We start from the raw sequence: 18309 nt of genomic DNA on the forward strand, positions 1-18309 counted from the left end.
CTTTCTGCCCCCGAACTTGGTAAATCGCTGCTCTCCACAGCCCATATCACTTTATGCCATCACTTTCCTGCTCCGAAACCTTCAACCCCCTTCGCCAGTGAAATAAAGCCCAAGCTCCCATTACATGAGAATAAAATCCGCAGTTCTTACAGTGGCCCATAAAGTACCCTGGCAGCCCCTCTAACTCCTTCCCACCTCTCTTCCCACACAGGGCCCCCTCCAGCCAGGCCTGACCTCACACCTGCACCTCCAAGCATACGCTGCCTCAGATCCTCATTTCATTCAGATTCCTGCTCAGTTGTCATTTCCTTTTAGCCAACACTGACCACCCCATTAAAATAGAACTGTATGCACTCTCTATTTTCCAACTGCTTTATTTTGCTTTATAGCATGTATTGCTACCCAAAGTTATAGTATATCGTTTTTTATTTGTTTGTTGTTTCCCTCTACATCAGGATTATAAGCTCTATGAGAATGAGTGTTTGTCTGTTTTGTCATTGTTCTATCCCTAAGCATTTAGTATAGTGCCTGGCACATAGTAGGAGCTCATTAAATATTTATTGAACAAATGAATGAATAGAGAGTGTAGGCATGGACGTCAAGACTCTCCTCATCTTCTGAGCAAAACTCTCCAGCCCTAACTCATGGCTGTCCCTGCCTTGTCCCCACCCTCACCAAATTCACTGCTCACCTGTCCCCAACCCTTGCTGGGATTGCCTCACTTCTGCTCAAGGGACCCTTTCTCCTTGAATGCATTTCCTTTCATCTCTGCCTGATATAACACGCCTCTTTCAAAACACAGCTCAAAAAACACCATTTTACCTTCAGTCCCCTGCCTAAAGCATGTTCCCCTCCCTGGCATCCAGAACTCTTTATTGTCTGGTCTCTTCATGGAGCCCTTACCCTAGTATGCCTGTCTGCATTTGCAAGTGGCACTCCTGGGCATCCACGGCATTCTGCTTCTGGGACAGCACTGGGGTATGGTATGTGCTCAGTAGAGCTGATTTCAAAACTAGCAGGACGTATTGAATGGTAGCTAACACAGCTCCTTGCCCTCCTTACTTTTATTGTTTTTACTTGTACTGAGCTCATCTGATTTACCCTTGGGCATTGCTAACTCAGAGCAATATAACTTTAATCCTTCCCAGGCAAGTTCCACCAAGTTCTTCCCAGCCTGGCTCTTCCTCTGGCTTCTGGCTCAGACGCTCCCCACAGCCTCAAGAGGTCCTTTTGTGTGTCCCTGTCTTCAATGCTCACATATTCCCCTGGCCAGCCACACAGTCCCATTGACTTATTCAAATTATTTATTACTGGCTCTTCCCAAAGTGTGTCCCGGTGACACCCATCCTGGGAGTGGGTCTGTAGGGGGAAAGGGCTTCTGCCTGGAGTGCCTTCAACACATCAAATGTTCTATGCAACCCTGCAGTAAAAATACCTGTTTAGCATCGTCAAGCCAAAGAATCACATATTTCTGTAACTACTGAACTATGTTTTCCCCACAAAGTACCTACTATTAATAATACTCTGAAAATTACAGTCCTTCAGGGTACAGTTGTACAGTATTTCCTGGATGATGTAGGTGTGTGGAAGAATGTTTGTGAAATAGACTGAGGAATGAACTGCTGATGGCATCACAACAAATGCATTTGCAGAGATGAAGAGTCCATAGCATAGTAACACAGGATAACGACAGTCGACGTATGTGTGTGCTCTTGTATGCCTGACAGTGCTCTGGAATTCACCTAATCCAACAAGACGCAGAGAAGTTGAGAGGCTGCTAACTTCACACAGGCATTAAGTGGCAGGTGAGGGCCTCCTACCCAGGGTGTGTGTCCAGCAGGCCTGCCTTGGCAACCCCACTCTGCTGATGGACCTCTCTCTATATAACTCAGATTTATATGACACTTTTCTAAGAGCAGGAAACTATTAATAGGACTCATTTTTGCACCCACTGTCCTTCAAGCACTCTACACATATCATCTCATTTAAAGTTGCCAGTAACCTCGTGAAGCAGGAATTCTAGTGGACATCTCGAGTCACCCAGGAGGGCTCATCTCCACGTTGTCTTTCCATTTGCGACAGAGCTCAGAAACGCCCGGGGGACCCATCAGCACTCTCCAGCCACTTGTTAGGGCTTCCTTACTGCTACTCCTTTGCAGCGATTCCTTTGAGAAGCTGGGAGGAAGGGCCGAGGGAAAAGGCCCCTCCTGGGACCTGCTGGCGAGCGCAGAAAACAGCCACCTGTGTAGAGAAAGGCGCGTTCTGCCAAGGGCACACGTGCATCAAGGTAGCTTTTCTTTCCTTCTGCTAACAAGCCTGTGAGGCCAGGAATAAAAGACCGAAAGGGTCTGTCAGCCGATACAGGTGAGAATTGCCAATTGTCAAAGGTGCAGGAGGAAAGGGGGTCGGCTTGATGGCTGGAACGTCTGCTGCTCTCTCAGAGAGGGGCCCACATAACTCTGAGTGCAATCTTTCTGGAAGCCCGTAATAGGCATCCTTCACTGCAGCAAACCACACAAATGGGCATCATAATGGAAGAGTAGGATGAGGACAAAATGTCATTAGATGACGGAGTCCAGGCTGATCAGGCCCAAGAGGAGAGTATCTCGGGGTCTGTGTCACTAGCATGAGGCCGCTGGAGGATGGTGGCGTCCAAACAGCTGGGAGGGGCACACCCCCCCCTGAAAAAGTTCCAACGCTGGGAGGAGCCCCTGACGGCAGAGTGGGACAGGGTCACCTGGTCTGCCCGTCACCGTTCTGGGTGTCACTCTTGGCTGATGTGCCACCGAGGGAAAGCTATAGGGATTAAGTCTCGTTTGGAGAGAGATCTGGGCCTGCAGATGAAACCATGCTCAGCCCAGAGCAGCTCTGATGGGTTTGAAGGTCAGTCCGGTGGCAGGACGAGCAGAAGCCTGGGCTCCGAAGCCGGGAGCTGGTCTGAACTGTGGTTGCGGGGCTTTGAGCCTTGGGTTTTTCCACAGTACCATTTACATGTTGATAGCAATTCACAGACCGGTTTTAAAGAGTAAACGAAACATATGTGTATAGACTCTGTGAACTGTGAAGTGCTATAAAATGTAAGCTGCTATAATTACGAGATCATTTTTGCCTGAATCAGATCACCTGGGTGGCCCCTGGAACTCAGGACTCCAGCAGAACCTTTCTTTTTCATTGCTCATTCAAATGTTGTCTATAAGAACTGCCTGCCTTTCATTAATCTAATCCTAATGTTTATTAGATGGTAGGTGCTATTGGAGCCACAGAGGATAGAGAGAGCTCTTGATTTGAGTAGCTCATAGTCTTATAAGGTCAGCAGCCTTGTAAATAGATATTACACCTGACTTACCCAAATTCAGCCCAAACCCGTGAGTGGGTGGGGGAAGTGGCGAAGTGGGTGAGGGGCCGGTGAGGCGATGGTGGACTTCCAGTAGCGTCTGCTCAGAGCTCTCACCACCATGGAGCTGTAACAGGCACCTGGGTGGGAGGTGGTCACCAGGAAATTAGAGGAAGATCTGCAGGGTTAGAATTACTGGCTTTCTGGGAGGCCAAGGTGGGAGGATATCTGCAGCTCAGGGGTTCGACACCAGCCTGAGCATAGTGAGACCCCATCTCTAGAGAGAAGAAACAAGAAAAAGACAACAACAACAGCAACAATACGCAAAACCACAAAACCCAGCCAGGCGTTGTGGTACTGTGCCTGTAGTCCCAGCTACCCGGGAGGCTGAGGCAGAAGGATGGCTCATAGCCCAGGACCTGGAGCTGGTGGTTACTACAATCACTGCACTCTACCCAGGGATGCCGAGTGACACTCTGTCTCAACAGCAACAACAAAAGAATTACACTGGTGACAGGTCATGGAATAAGCCACCAGAGACGGCAGCTCCCTGAAGTGAAGGAAACGGCAACAACATGATCCTAGAGGGAACCCGGTGGTTCCAGGACCACCAACGATAGCTGTGCCTTGCAAAACTCTAGGAGCTGATATTTAAATCATACTCATATTTATATCGATTAAGAGCATTTTATGCAGATGTCAGTCAAGTGTCCTGGAGGAAGGTGACCTTTTTTCTGTTTATAAATGAAGCTGTATGGGCTTACCCAGCGCCGCTCAAACCCTGAGCAGCTCACAGGCCGTGGTGCCTAACTTGAGCCTCGCATTCTCTTCTGACTGCTATCTCTTTGGGTGAGGGGGAAGGTCCTGCTCTAGCTCAGGAAGAGAGCCCTGGTGACAGCCTCCCTGAGCAGTGGGGCCGATGCCACCTAGCTTGTAAGAAAGGCGAACTATTATAATAATAAGCCTCTACCTTCTCTTGGAAGCTTCTGGTTGGCTTTGTTTTCACACTACTTCCCCTTATTTCTTTTCAAATGAGACTTACAAACAGCAGGATAACAATTCCTTTCATAACCTGATTTCAAAATGTGCCACTTTCAGAGACTGTAAAGAGCAAAGGCTCTTCTTGTCCCTCCCACCAGCAACTCTTCCAGGTTAAAGTACTTTAGGTGCCAGGAGGACCCAAAGCCAGGCCTCACCCGAAGCTTCTGGGCTGATAAGAAATATCTGGGACTTCTTGGAAAGGAAGTGAGGTCGTGGTGAGGTCATTCCACCTCTCCAGAAAGGGGAATTCCTAGGAATGGCCACCTGTGGGGAAGAAAGCCTCCTCAACTTCAAGGTCACCTATAGTGAGAAAAACCACCCTGACCATCTCTCCCTCCCCGCAAGCTTTGTTTTCTTTCCTTTTTTGGCATCACGAAGCCTAGGTGCCCTGGAAGCCTGGGCAAGTGCGTTTTATTCCTCTTGGCTCCATGCCTGTCCAGGCTGTCCCTGCCCCGGGCCAAGGCAGCTGCAGGTGACTCATTGTCTGAGTCTAGTTCCTGCAGATGCTAGGCTGGGTTTGTTTCTTTAGGAAACCTCCAGCACTGCCCCGGACTTGCCTTAAATCAAACGACCCTTTGAGATCAGGGGACTGCTTCTTCCTACCACTATCCCTAGCACTTAGCACAATGCCTGGAATGAGGTAGCCACTCAGAAAAAAACATATCGAATCAACTGAATGCATGGTGTGTTTTTCATGGATTTATGAATATCATGTTAGCATTCTCCAGACTCATAAGGATGGATAGATAGATAGACAGACATAGATATTTATTTTAAGGGATGGGCTCACACAATTGTGGGGCCTGGAAAATCCAAGACCTATAGGGTACACTGGCAGCCTGGAAACTCTGGAAGGAGTTGATACTACAATCTTGAGTCAGAATTTCTTCTTCTCTGGGAAACAGTTTTTGCTTTTAAGGGCTTCAGCTGATTCAATGATTGAATAAGGCCCACTTCTTATCAAGGGTAATCTCCTTTACTTAAAGTCAACTGATTGGAGATGTTAATTACATAAACAAAGTTCCTTCATGGAAATACCTAGATTAGTGTTTGATTAAACAACTCGGTACTATAACCTAGCCAAGATGACACATAAAACTAACATCACATTCTTTGCCAAATTATGTTCATACAAACAGCCACCACTGCCACCACCAACCACAACAAAAACCTACCACTAAACAAATACTACATAACAAAAGCCCAGTAAAACAGAGCTAGCCTAAAATTTTTACCTGAGTTCCAGCTAGGTGCTGGCAAAACCAAGATGCTTAAAACACATCCACTGCCCTCAAGGAGATAACTCTCTAGTGAGAGAGACAGTCTGGTAGACAGATAATTGCAGCCCAGTGTGATAAATACTATCATCAAGATGTGGACAGACTCTCTCACTGTTATTTAGAGTTGGATAACCTTGAAGTAGTCAGAACAACCTTGGTAACCCGAGAGAGGGTCTGATGTCAGCCAGGCTAATATTATAACCTTAGCTGCTCTGGGGAGAGAGTTTAAAACACTGTACTTTAAATAAATGGACTGTGAAACGGCCAAAGGGTCTTAATGCCAGCAAATGTCAAAACACCCAAGGCAATCAGGGTATTTGGGGGAAGACCTGTGAGGCAGCAGCCACTTTCTGTCTCTCTGCCTGTGGCTTCTTCTGAATGCCCATCAGACACCCCAGGCCCTGTCTGAAGTCGTCTAGACAAACTCCCCCAAGAAACGGACGCCTGAGAGGGCAGGTTAATGACTCAGCTCTGTCTGTTCCTTACCTACAGTAAATGAGGCCCAGGGCTAAACTCAGCAGCATTTCTATTTCTGGAAGGGTAGCCTTGTGTCCTGTTTCCCTTCCCCCAGTAGATGAGAGCAGACTGCAGGCATCTGTTTACTTTGACGGTGCTGATGGCTTTTATATGCTCGCGTTCTTCTACTTTCTCTCCGACAATATCTGTTGTCAAATTAAAGATTGGGCTCTACATATTTAGTTGCAGATGCGTTGCTAACAGCACAGCGGTGCTGGATTTCCCCTTTGTCTCCTACACGGAAACATTAAGATCACACAAGTAAATACCAATGTCCCTGCATTTTCATGCCAGGGCATGTGGTCAGATCCATTGACTCGACTCCAAAACTGGGCTTGCCCTGTGTTAAATCTGCGCTGACTCTCGTGAACCCAGAGAAGCCGAGGATAGCAGAGGGGCTCATGGGTTCAGAAAAAGCAGCTGGGATGTTAAGATGTCACGTTAACAGTCAGTATCTAGCTGGCCAGAAAAGTGTTCACACAATGCAACCTGCAACCCAGGAAGAATCTGGAAGGAAACACCTCTAACCTCCTAGTGGATCTCCCAGGGTGGTGGGATTGGAAGGGGGCACAGAGGAACCCTCATTTTTCACTCTATACACTTCTACATTGCTTAACTTTGATACAAAGAATAAATATTACTTTTGTAATTAAAAAATTAAAAACAAAGTTGTTTTTTAAGATAATTGATTACTTAACCCTGTAATAATGACAATAACAGTAATAACACAAGAATACCACTGACCCTGATGGAGAAATACCCTCAACCCCACCAAACACGTAGCCTGGGAGAGCAGATTATAACTTTGATCTTCTGCTTCTTGCTGTGGGTTTTAAGTGCTACCCATCCAGGGCAGTCCATTCAGACCAATGCTGGCCTCCTGGGGTCGCTGTGCTAGGAAGTCCCATGACCTGGCCTAAACCTGATGGGTGGTAGATGGCAGTGGCCATCTGAGTGCTTATTTGCCACCCCAGATCAAGTTTAGGACTGACACACAGTTTAATTATCATGCAGAGCTGCAGCTGGAGGCGGCTGGAGTGAGTTGGCATCTGCTTTTGCAGAGCACAATTTCTGCAAATAATTAACCACCAGAACTCTTGATTCTCTCTAATTAATGAAGAGGAAGCCTGGAATCTTCAAAGTCCATGGATGTCATGCTGCCATTGTGTCAGGATTGATCTCCTTTGTTCTAGACCAAAGTGCATGCCTCTCCTGCCTCTCCTAATTCTTTATAAATTGAATTTTTCTATTACTAGTTGTGACAGCTAAGTAACATGACTTCAGAAATTCACCCGCAGTTCATGCCAGTATTAGAAGCCTGAATAATAATAATTTTTAAAAAGAACCATAATGGAACAAGCTTTCTGTCTCTGACCCAGAATTAATCATAGTGAAGAGACACCCCCTGAAAGGAGGGTCGTTAATTAGCTCTAATGGCTCTTACTAGGTGGAGTCTGAATTATTGGGAAGTCTGTAGACAGAAGGAAAGAGGGGATTCTCTGTCCATCCCCACGTGATACTGGGATGGAAGTTGACGGGACTTTGCTCCCTGGGGACAGGGAATTGTGATGGGGGCCGGAGCGGAGTGCAGTTTGGTGGGGGATGCTGATGTGTCCGCCTGGCAGACCAACAGCTCTGAACGTCTTCCAGGAAGAGAAGTGGAAGTGGTCGTTTCAGTGCAAATGGCCTATCCCTGTGGTCTCATCTGAGTATATAAGGAAACCCAGAGAAGCCAGAGTGGGATCCTAATAAACCCTAAGTCAGATCATGTCACTCGGCTCCAAACATTCCGGTGGCCCCATCTCTTTAAAGGAAAGCAAACTTTATGCATCAGCCACACAGTGCTCTCTGGCCACTGTGTCTCCCATGGCCTGGTTTCCCTACTCTCCTCCCCAACTCACTCCATCCCAGGCACATTGGCTTCCTTGATATTCCACCAACACTCCGAGCACACGCCCACCTCAGGGCCTTTGCACTGGCTATTCTGTCTGCAGCACCACTTTCCAGACATCTACTTGGCTCACTTTTTCTCTTCCTTTAAGACTTTGCTCAAATATCACCTTCTTAATGAGGTGACATTGCCCACTCCATATAAAATGGAACCCTCTCCCCAGCACTCCCTCTTCCTCTTACCCTGCTATATTTTTCTCTCTTACCTTCTAACATACCATATACTTTCCTTATGTATTATTTTTATTGTTAAGTCTTTACCTCCTCCACCTCCCACTAGAATGTAAGTGCTGTTGAAACAGGGAGTCTTGTCTGTTTTGTTCACTAATGTATCCCCAGCATCTAGAATGTGCTAGTGCAATAAATATTTGTAGAATGAATGGATCAGTCATTACTCTCTCGAGTGTTTGCTGGTATGCGTGAAGACTGGATGCGTCCATGCAGCATGACTGCTCAAACATCTTATAAAGCCCAGGGTGTGGGCTGTTCCTTTTTCTTTCTCAAGTGTCTGGTTAAAGTACTGTTGTTTCCTTTGGTTGCCAAATGTTAATAATTAAAGCAAACAGTATGATCAGAGTTAAATATTACTTGTGGTGCTGATTTCTGTTAGGAAGAAGTTAGTATGGGACTGGGCAAGAATGGGGCTTTTATGGGAGGGGTTGGTTTTTGTCCCCAAGGGTGCATGTTCTTCCTCTTTAAGTCCACAGAAAGTGGGAGGTCTTTAGAGATATCGTGCAGTAGAAATCATGGCAGTGGTAGGGGGATGGGGATTGTACTTGGTGTACCTCAGCACTGACCCTACTGAAGAAAAAGCATTTATAGGCACCCAAGGAAGAGCAAATATGCTAAGGAATCAGGGTTGGGCCATAGCAGAGAGCTTTAGGCAGGGAGTTATAGCAGCAGTCCCCAACCTTTTTGGCACCAGGGACCAGTTTCATGGAAGACAATTTTTCCATGGACTGGGGGTGGGGTGGGGGTGGGGAGATGGTGAGCAATGGGGAGCATCTGTAAATACAGATGAAGCTTTACCTGCTTGCCCTGCTGCTCACCTCCTGCTGGGTGGCCCAGTTCCTAACAGGCCACGAACTGCTACTGGTCCGAGGCCCAAGGATTGGGGACCACAGAATTACAATAAAGCCCACAGTCTCTGCCATCACTACAAATTGTTTACAAACAATGGGGCCATAGATTCCTGTACTAGATTCTTTCCATTGAAGAATGACTATTGAGTCCTGCTTGTGACTGTAGCTTACTTAGGGGTTTGGTAAATCTGGCAGAGGTTGCAGTGTAGACAGGTCAGGGCCTTGGGAAGTGGATACAGCCAACCTTCCATGCCCTACTCGATTTGTGCCTTACATGAATCCAGTACTTAGCTCAGAGGTGCTGCCCTAAGAGCAAGACATGTATGCACTCGATTAACAAGCCAGCTGGTGCTGGGCTAGGTGCTGAGTCATGACACATAGGTTCTAGCCCTGATTCTCCAGCGGCTGGTTGAGTAACATTAGCCATTCATCTCCCTGCATATGGTTTCTAACTCAACCTTCTTAATACTTTGCAAAGGGTTTTTTTCTCATTTGCTCCTCTAATTAATTCTGTTTCTTAATATTAAAAAAAAAAGAAAAAAGAAAATAAAGAAAAGAAGAAGAAGAAAAGGCCCAGAGAGGTGAAGGTATTTGCCTAAGGTCACACTATTATTAAGAGGTAGGACCAGGATCTGTAGTCTCCCTGCCAATCCAGTTTCTGTCCACAACACCCTTCAGGTAAGAAGAACACCCACCCTATTTTCCTCTTAAAGCTACAAATGAAACTGTTTTCACTAGTAAAAAGGAATTTTACCAACCCAAAGTGCATTATCACTAAAGTGGCCTCCCAAATTTAGAGGATGCCCAAAGGTCAGAGATGAGAACCTGAGCTAAGTCTCATGGAGGTAAAGGTATGAATTATTGTGTGTGTGTGTGTGTGTTTCGATATCCTAAATTCAAATCCCAAGACTGACATTTAAAGCATCCCTCCAAAGCCAAGTTTGGCATAGTGCTCTGGTTCTAAATAGCAAAGTTGACCTTCTCTCTTAGACTGATATCCTAAATTATTCTGAAGATTCTTCCTGCAGGCTGCTCCCAACAACCCACCTACAGAAGCCTCCAGGACACTCTTGCTGATTTACAACTGCAATCTTGCTAAAAGGAATGGAAAAAAGCCAGGATGAGTCTCTGTTAGACAGAATCGCTGGCATGAAATACTAACCTCGCTGCAACTTGGCATATTACTGACTGCCTGCATCACTGTCTCCCCTTCTTACTTCACTGAAATAGGCCATTTGTTGGAGAAGTGAGGGAGTCTTTTTCCTCAACCCTGGCCCCCCAAAGAGTGAAGGAAAAAGGCTGCTGACTGTTCCACGTAGTGTGTGCTTGAAAGTGGCTCCCAAAAGCCAGTCTTGAACCAGGAAGCCTTTTCTTGTTCAGTTTCCATGTCAGTGGTTGTCTTTGATGAGTGTCTGTGACTGCTGTGTGCGGAGCCCTTCTGTTTCCTGCCTGTACAGAGGGAATAAAGACGACCAGGCAGGATGCAGGCAGTAAGCCCCAGCTGTTCCTGGTTAAGAGGCAATGATTAGCTGTGAGTCGGCCATTTGGCTTAGGCAAAATAGTGTCTAAATGAAAAAGGGATCCCTGTCCCTTACATTTATTCTCTCCCAGAACATTGAACCCAAGCTGTCAATTTGCCAATCAAATATTTATTGACACTCCCTCCTCCCCATCTTACATAAAGTGCAGGGTGCAAGAAGTAAAACTTTACAAGTTATTTGAGACTTAACTTGGAAAATAAGGTATTTGTTCATCAAGAGTGGAAAACTCCCCAAGAATGAAAAAACAAGCACCACATGTGCTCACCAGCAAATTGGTATTAACTGATCAACACCTAAGTGGACATAAAGGAATAACATCTATCGGGTGTTGGGCAGGTGAGGAGGAGGGGATGGGTATATACATACACAATGAGTGCGATGTGCACCAACTGGGGGATGGACATGCTTGAAGCTCTGACTCGAGGGGTGAGGCAAGGGCAATATACGTAACCTTCACATTTGTACCCCCATAATATGCTGAAAAAAAAAAAGAAATAGAGAAGAAAAAAAAAGAGTGGAAAACTCAAATGACTATGGGGCTAGCAGGGGCAACATAAATACATGAATGAATGAATGAAGCTTTTTCATAATAACATCTTAAGGCACATTATTTTTGGTTTACACAGACACATTTTCCTGTTTCCATTTAACATACAGGAATATTCTTTTCTCCACAAAATCAGAGCCTTGTTGGCCTATCTTTAGTTTTCACACTTTTGATGGAGGAAAGAATAGCTTCCTCTTCTATCCAGTAGAGTAAGTGCCAAGGCAAATGGAAACTAACACCTGGTTTCGGTGTTAAGAGACAATTGGAAGTGCTTCAAGGACGCAGTGGGTCTGTGTCGGCTGGAGAGATGTGGTTGTTGGAAGGGGCAGCTGCTTGCTAAGGGCCCTGTTGCTTTGCTGCTGAGTGAGGATGGAGGCTTAGAAATGTATCTTCAAATTCTTCTAAAGCACTGTCCTTGCCCAAAGATGTCACGGGGTAGGTTGCCATTTCTCTCCCTTAGATGTGTTTAGGTTTGTCTTATCCTTCCATTTCCCCCAGGTGGATGGGAGGCTCCTCAGAAGGCCAAGGCTTTTTTTTTTTTTTCTTTGCTCACAGGAATAGACTGAGCTCTTGCACATGGCTGCTGGGCTGTGCTTACCCCACAGCATCTCCAGGCATGAGACGGAGAGGACATCACAAAAGAGAGTTCACCTTCCCTATGGCCTGGTCAAAGGCATGCAGAGTAATGCACCAGGGCATGAATATTAAGGAAAGCAGAAGGACCCCCTCTCCCGCAAAGTGACACCCAGGCTTCAGACAGATAACCCCGAGACGCTCTCTGTGGAATAGTGCGACACGGCCACAAAACCTCCCTTCCTGGTACTCTTGCCTCTTTGCCACTCCCCCATCAAGGAGCCTATTTCTCACATTTGATTTTTGCATATTGACATTGTACTCTGTCATCTTGTTAAGCTCATTTATGAGTTCTAGTAATTTTTTGTAGATTTGTTAGGCTTTTTTGATGTAGATGATCATATTATCTCCAAATAAAGACATTTTTACTTCAGGAAAAAAAAAAAGAAGTCTTTTTCTCCATTCCTTGACTTTGAGTTTGACTATTTGACTTGTTTTGAACATTGGGATATCAGCACACTTAGTACAAGTACAGACTTGAAAAGCACTTGCAAACTGAGGCTGGCCAACTCCTGCTGCGCTAGATCCATGGGACCGTTGTGAAAGAAGCTCACACTAGCCTGCTGGCAAGGCCACGTAGAGGAGAACTGAGGCACACACTCCACTCGGCAGACAGCCTGTTAGCCACCAGCCTGTGAGTGAGGCTCCTCCTAGGCCAGGCATCTGGCCCAAAGGAGACCTACAGAAGAACTGCCCAGCGGAAACCAGCCCAAATTGCCAACCCACAGGACTGTGAACCAATAAACCATCATTGTTTGAAAAGCAAACAATCAAACAAAAACCATGCTATGCTGATCAATCCAAGTGAAGGCCAGATTCTGCCCACTGCTATCAATTTGCTCCATGCTGAAGGAATGAGGACTACACAGCTGCATAGGAAAAATGCCTATGAAATCACAGAAACTGTGCAAGGACACTGTACCAGCTCCCTGTTCCTGTATCTCCCCGTCAGCTCTCTGCCTGCTCGAATGCCTCTGATAAAAAGGTGTGTGTGTGTGTGTGTGTGTGTGTGTGTGTGTGTGTGTGTGTGAAATTCACGAACCATGAAAGGCAAAGGTAGGAACTGTGCTGGTTATTGATCTTAAATTCAAAGTTACCAGGTTAAGCCTGTATCTACGCTGTGAATTTGCAGAGAAGAGCAGAGTACAGAGATTAAATAAGAGCATAGACAGCCTAGAGGGATGCTATACTTATGAACCATGCATGGGGTCTGTCTCAATTTTAACAGCCCCTTTGGTTCCTAAGTCTTCCAGAATCGCACTAGCCTCCTTGGGGAGCAAGCCCCAGCCCCAGCCCCAGCACATCCTGGCTCTTGCCTCTTTTTCTCTGATGGAATTCCCTGGTCCCCAAACCTTTTCTAGCTCAACTTTTAGCAAAAATACCAGTTTTCCTGAAGTGCATATGTAAGGTGAGTCAAGTTCTGTTTAGTATTTTCTTGAATGCAACTGGCTGATTTGTAAATATAAGATTTATACTTATAAATTTTTATAAGATTTATATTTATAAATCTTATAAATATAAGATTTATATTTTTATTAATTAACACAACAAAATGTATTTAGGTATGGCTCTTGATGTTGGGAATACAAAAATCAAAATTAGGTCCCTAAATTAAGAGCCCAACAGCCTAACAGAAAAGTCTAAACTGTGTGTGTGTGTGTGTGTGTGTGTGTGTGTGTGTGTGTGTAGTAATACAAGAACTAAGAGTGCGCCCTGGCCTAGGAACGCCGTAGCCAGAGCGACGAACTGCATGTGTGTGTGTAAGTTGAGTTGGGAGCAGGGAAAGCTCCACCAAAGGGTGATGCTCAGACTGAATCTTGAAGAAAAGTAGAGGCTCGCTAAGCAGCTCTGGAGTCAGGAAAGAGCACTGTGGGTTTGGAAGACAGTAAATATTAATACTTAATTTGGCCAAAGCATAGGCTATGTTGATGTGACGAGGGAAGGACGGAAAGATGGTATGGGGGTTATAATCAGAGATGAGGCTGGGAAAGTGGGCAGGAATCTCCAGGTCTGCAATAATCTTGACTACCAGTCTAGGTGCTGTCAGTGTTTGAATGTGTCCCAAAGTTGCTGTACTGGCCATTTAATCACCATTGTGACAGTCCTAAGAGACAGAACCTCAAAGAGGCAATTAGGTCACGAGGGCTCTGCTCTCATAAATGGATTATTGCCGTTATTGTGGGAGTACGTTCCTTATAAAAGGACAAGTTTGACCTCCTTTTGCTTCTCTTTCGTCCTCTCTTGCTCTTCCGCCTTCTGGCATGGGATGACACAGTGAGAAGGCCCTCACCAGACGCTGGCCCCTTGATTGTGGACTTCCCAGCCTCTAGCTGATAAATTCCAATGCATTATAAATTACCCAGTGTGTGGTAGTCTGTCACAGCAGCACAAAATGAACCGAGATAGTAAGGAATCTAAAATTTACCTAGTAGATGATGGGGAACCACGGGAGGATTTGAAAAAGAAGAGAGATGCATTCTGATTTGTAATTTTGGAAGATAACCAATGGTAAAATGTTGGTGAATTGGAGGCAGGAAGATTGGTTGGGAAATTATTACCAGAGTCTACACAACAGTGGATAAACTGTAATGGCCATGAACACGGAAGAGGAGAGGACCACAAGGGATCTGAGTGAAGAAGGGACTAAACAAGCCTGGGGTTTCCTGCCTGGGCACTTGGTTGAAGTAACTCGATATAGCAGAGTATACGTGTGGGCAAACTCTGTGTGGTTAAGCAAAAAAAATCATTTTAATATGACAAGTTGACATATCCTATGGGGGTCCTGAAAGAGGCAGGATATTTTGAAGGGTGAACCAGTCAGCGCTTAGAGTAGATAATGGTTCGGAACGGTGAAGTATAAAACCGAATGCCAGCAGCACGAAGGACAGTCAAGGGCATTTTTTCAGAAACTCCAACTGAAAATAGCAATCTGGGCAGGACTGGCTTGATCGGCAGGCCCAGACACCGCGGCCAGGTGTGGATGTCACGCCTGTGAGCAGACCTGGTGGATCCCCGGATGACCCAGGCCTGTAGTTAGCTCTTATAAATGGCTGTGGCTGATTTCCAAAGTAGCAGCAATGGCAGCTGACAGCTTTGGAAGTATGGTTTTGTTTTGTTTTTTCCATAAAGAAAAAGTGCCCACAAGCAATGCATCTCCCAAGTGGTTCTTCCTTCTGGTTTGACTAAGAGCTTCTGTGGCTGAAAATATGCCTATGGCTTTCGTAAGACCATTTAAAAAACGTGATTACATCCATCCCCCAACACCTCCCTCCCACCGTCCCCCCCCCCCCCCCAGTCAAAATATCTCTTGGGTAACTTAGAAGAATCAAAGTGTAAGTTCTATCCCTGGGAAATATGTCGAAGAAATGCCTGGTGCATGGTTTAGTTCATTAGAGTATCTTTTCCCCTTCTGCATATCACAATAAAAGTAAATTAGAATACAAGGATTCAAAGACAGAAAAGGAACCTAACCCTAACAATCAGATTAGAAGTAAATGCCCCCTTTGGGGATCTGAAGTTAGAATACAAGATTCCACTAAGTTTGAGACTCTCAGATAAAAAAATTCTTCCTATGACCTGGAGCTCACAAGGCCAAAACATCTGGTGGTAAGTTTGCTTTAGTGTATGGTAACTGGGGAAAATACTGAGAGATTTATTTTGTTTGTAAATTGAACTTTAGATACTGTAGTTCAACCAGGAAACACTAGAGGGAGCAAGTCAGATAGCTTTGAAGGCTACTCTGAGAATGAATGGGAAGGAAGAGAAGAGAACTCTGAGCAAGGCATGTCACTAAGGCATGACATTTTACTTAGGTAGACAGTAATATTTATACTATGACCAAGTGACTTTATGTTATAAATCCAGTATTAAAAAACTGTAATTATTATCTATTGTGTCTGTTCAGAATCCAAAACAACAGGGGAAAACTATTACTCCCTGACCAGAATTTATATTCTGTCTACTTTAGGCATTTTGCTAGCCAATACAATATAGTTCTACCTGTGAGTCTTTAATTTTAAAAGATACATTTTTCTGGATGAAAAACCTTTCATAGATATTGGATTTTTTTTTTTAACAGCACTGGTGGTCATACTACACTTCTCACAGTGAATAGTAATGACGCCAGATATTTTTAGACACTTGTAGGAATAAAATGTGCAGTTTGTAGATAAGCTAGATTGAAAGCACTTCCTTCTTAATTTTCTTCATAATTTTCATATATTAGCTCTACATTTAAAACACCAGTTTACAATCCAGAGACTTTGAAATTAATTGGACCAATGTGATTACACATGTCAATGGGAACTGATATTTATTTTTGTTTAAATTTCCAGTTCCTCAGTTCTTTTGAAATGCCAAAAGAATTAGTGAAGGCCAGACTCTCATCATCAATTAAAAAAAAAACTTTAACAATTAATTACTACCATCAGAAACAAATATTAATACCTTAAAATCTTAGCAAGAGACTATTCAACTGATTGTTAAAGTATTTTACTGCATAATGAACTAATACTTCTATGAAATATTGTCCTTCGACCATAGTAGATATTTGAAATACGGCTGTTAAAAGCATGTGTGAATCCAAATGTAAGAAAAGTCACAATAAAACATGCTCAGTTAATAAGTATCTGCCCTTTTACAAACCTTACGGACAGACTCACCTGGACTTTAATGTCAAGAGAGTAGAAATCACAGTACGAACTCCCTAAGGCAGCGTCTGTTGGAAACGATCAATGACACTGACAAGAAACACTCCGCTCTGAAATTTGGGTTTGCATTTGTTAGCCATGCATTATACTACTTACCTCTCAGGGTAGAACCTTTAATTTCAGAAAGTGCTGACATGCATTACGGCACCCGTTATCAAAAGCCTTTGGCAGAAATGCCATTTGTCCTTGTTGTGGTAATGAACAGATTTAAAACATTCTGGTGTCACCATCCCTGAAAAAGCACATTCATTTGAGTATTTCTTCCACAAGCGTAATGAAATAATTCGTGAAGGCACATGTGTGTAGAATACTATGGAGGGATACTGCTGGTGAATGACAGAACGTCTGGTTGATTTACATGAAACCCCAAGTGCTTGTATGAGAATAGGTTAGGTTTAGATTGACGAGCAAATGTGTAACCAGACTTCTGGCTGACAAATGGCAGAACTATGCCAGCACATTAGCTTCTCTGGAGAGAGCCCAAAAGTGAAGCGAGAGGATCAAGTTCACTCCATAAAGGAGTGGCTGGGATACTAAGCACATATAGATATTAATACCCCAAAATAGCACTGGGTGACTTTATGGTTGAGCTGGCATCCAAGCCAGTGATCAAACTCTTATCAAGCATTACTGTCTCCTATGCATGTGTGTATATTGATATTCCTTCAAAAGGATCCTTGTGTTTTCAAGCGAAGTTTATTTTATTGGCAGCTTTGTTTTAAAGTCACCAACCTCTAAAATTGGATTGTTTGGGTAAACTAGAAACTGAAAATAACAACTGATGAGATTAGTATCAAAAATGGTGACAAGCATTAAGTGGCCCAGACTGAATTAGATTTATTCCGGCTGGGTACAGCTGAGAATAGAAACACCCATATAGCCTTCGTCAAGAGGGGTGAATAGTTTGGGCAACACTCTTTTTTTCTAGGCTGAGGCTGAATGCTCAGGGCTCTGGGTCTGCCTTCAAGGAAGTAGTGTGATAGTAATGATAGACGCTATTCATTGCTGGTTCCTTCCATGGTGCTTGACACACATTATCTCATTTAATTCTCACCACCGCACCGTGGGGTAGGGTTTATGATGTTTGCTCTATAAATGATCCTGAGGTTCAGAGGCATTATTTGACTTGTCCAAGGCCACACATGAATACGTGACAGAGTCAAAATTTAAACTCCAGTCTGACTCCAAAGGCCTTTCCATCATGTTACATTTGCTTCTCAAATGTCTAATGAACAGTACTGGTCAAGGTTTGGTGGCTTTCGAGACCTGTGGTATTTGAGGAATGTTGAGGCAAGAACAACAGAGAGAGCCAGGAGATCTGGGTTTGAATAATGACTGTACCAGTTACTGGCTGTGTGATCTTGCAAAAATTCCTAACCTCTCTGAGTTGTTTCTTCACCTATAAAAAGTGTGTCCGTGTTGCATGTGGTAAGAGTGTTAGAAGGTTACTAAACTACCTTTCATTTCTAATCTTTGATTTCTTGAGCCTTGAAGGGGCTTTTAATTTCCCATAATTGAGGTGCATGTTTGGTCTTTTGCTCTGTAAGTGAACTCAGATGTGAGGAAACCCTTTCATTTGAAATTCAAGAATGGACTTAATTTCTGCCACAGAGATATTATTCCTCCTCTCTGTAAAATTCACTTTCGATGTGAGATGCCTCAACACAAACTATCTC

General features: G+C 44.4%; 1 protein-coding gene across 3 annotated transcripts in view; it reads right to left on the minus strand.

The window, feature by feature from the left end:
* ITGB6 (integrin subunit beta 6) overlaps positions 1 to 17457 on the minus strand; it is a 128530-nt gene extending 111073 nt beyond the window's left edge. Inside the window, exon 1 of one of the 3 annotated variants that reach the window (XM_012745274.3) lies at positions 16730 to 17457. The gene's annotated coding sequence lies outside the window, so the exon portion shown is untranslated. The remainder of the gene's footprint in view (positions 1 to 16729) is intronic. The other 2 variants (XM_012745273.3, XM_012745272.3) reach the window with 2 other exon arrangements.
* Between the last annotated feature and the right edge of the window lie 852 nt (positions 17458 to 18309).

The sequence above is a fragment of the Microcebus murinus genome, chromosome 8, assembly GCF_040939455.1.
Source record: "Microcebus murinus isolate Inina chromosome 8, M.murinus_Inina_mat1.0, whole genome shotgun sequence".
NCBI classification, from domain to species: domain Eukaryota; kingdom Metazoa; phylum Chordata; class Mammalia; order Primates; family Cheirogaleidae; genus Microcebus; species Microcebus murinus.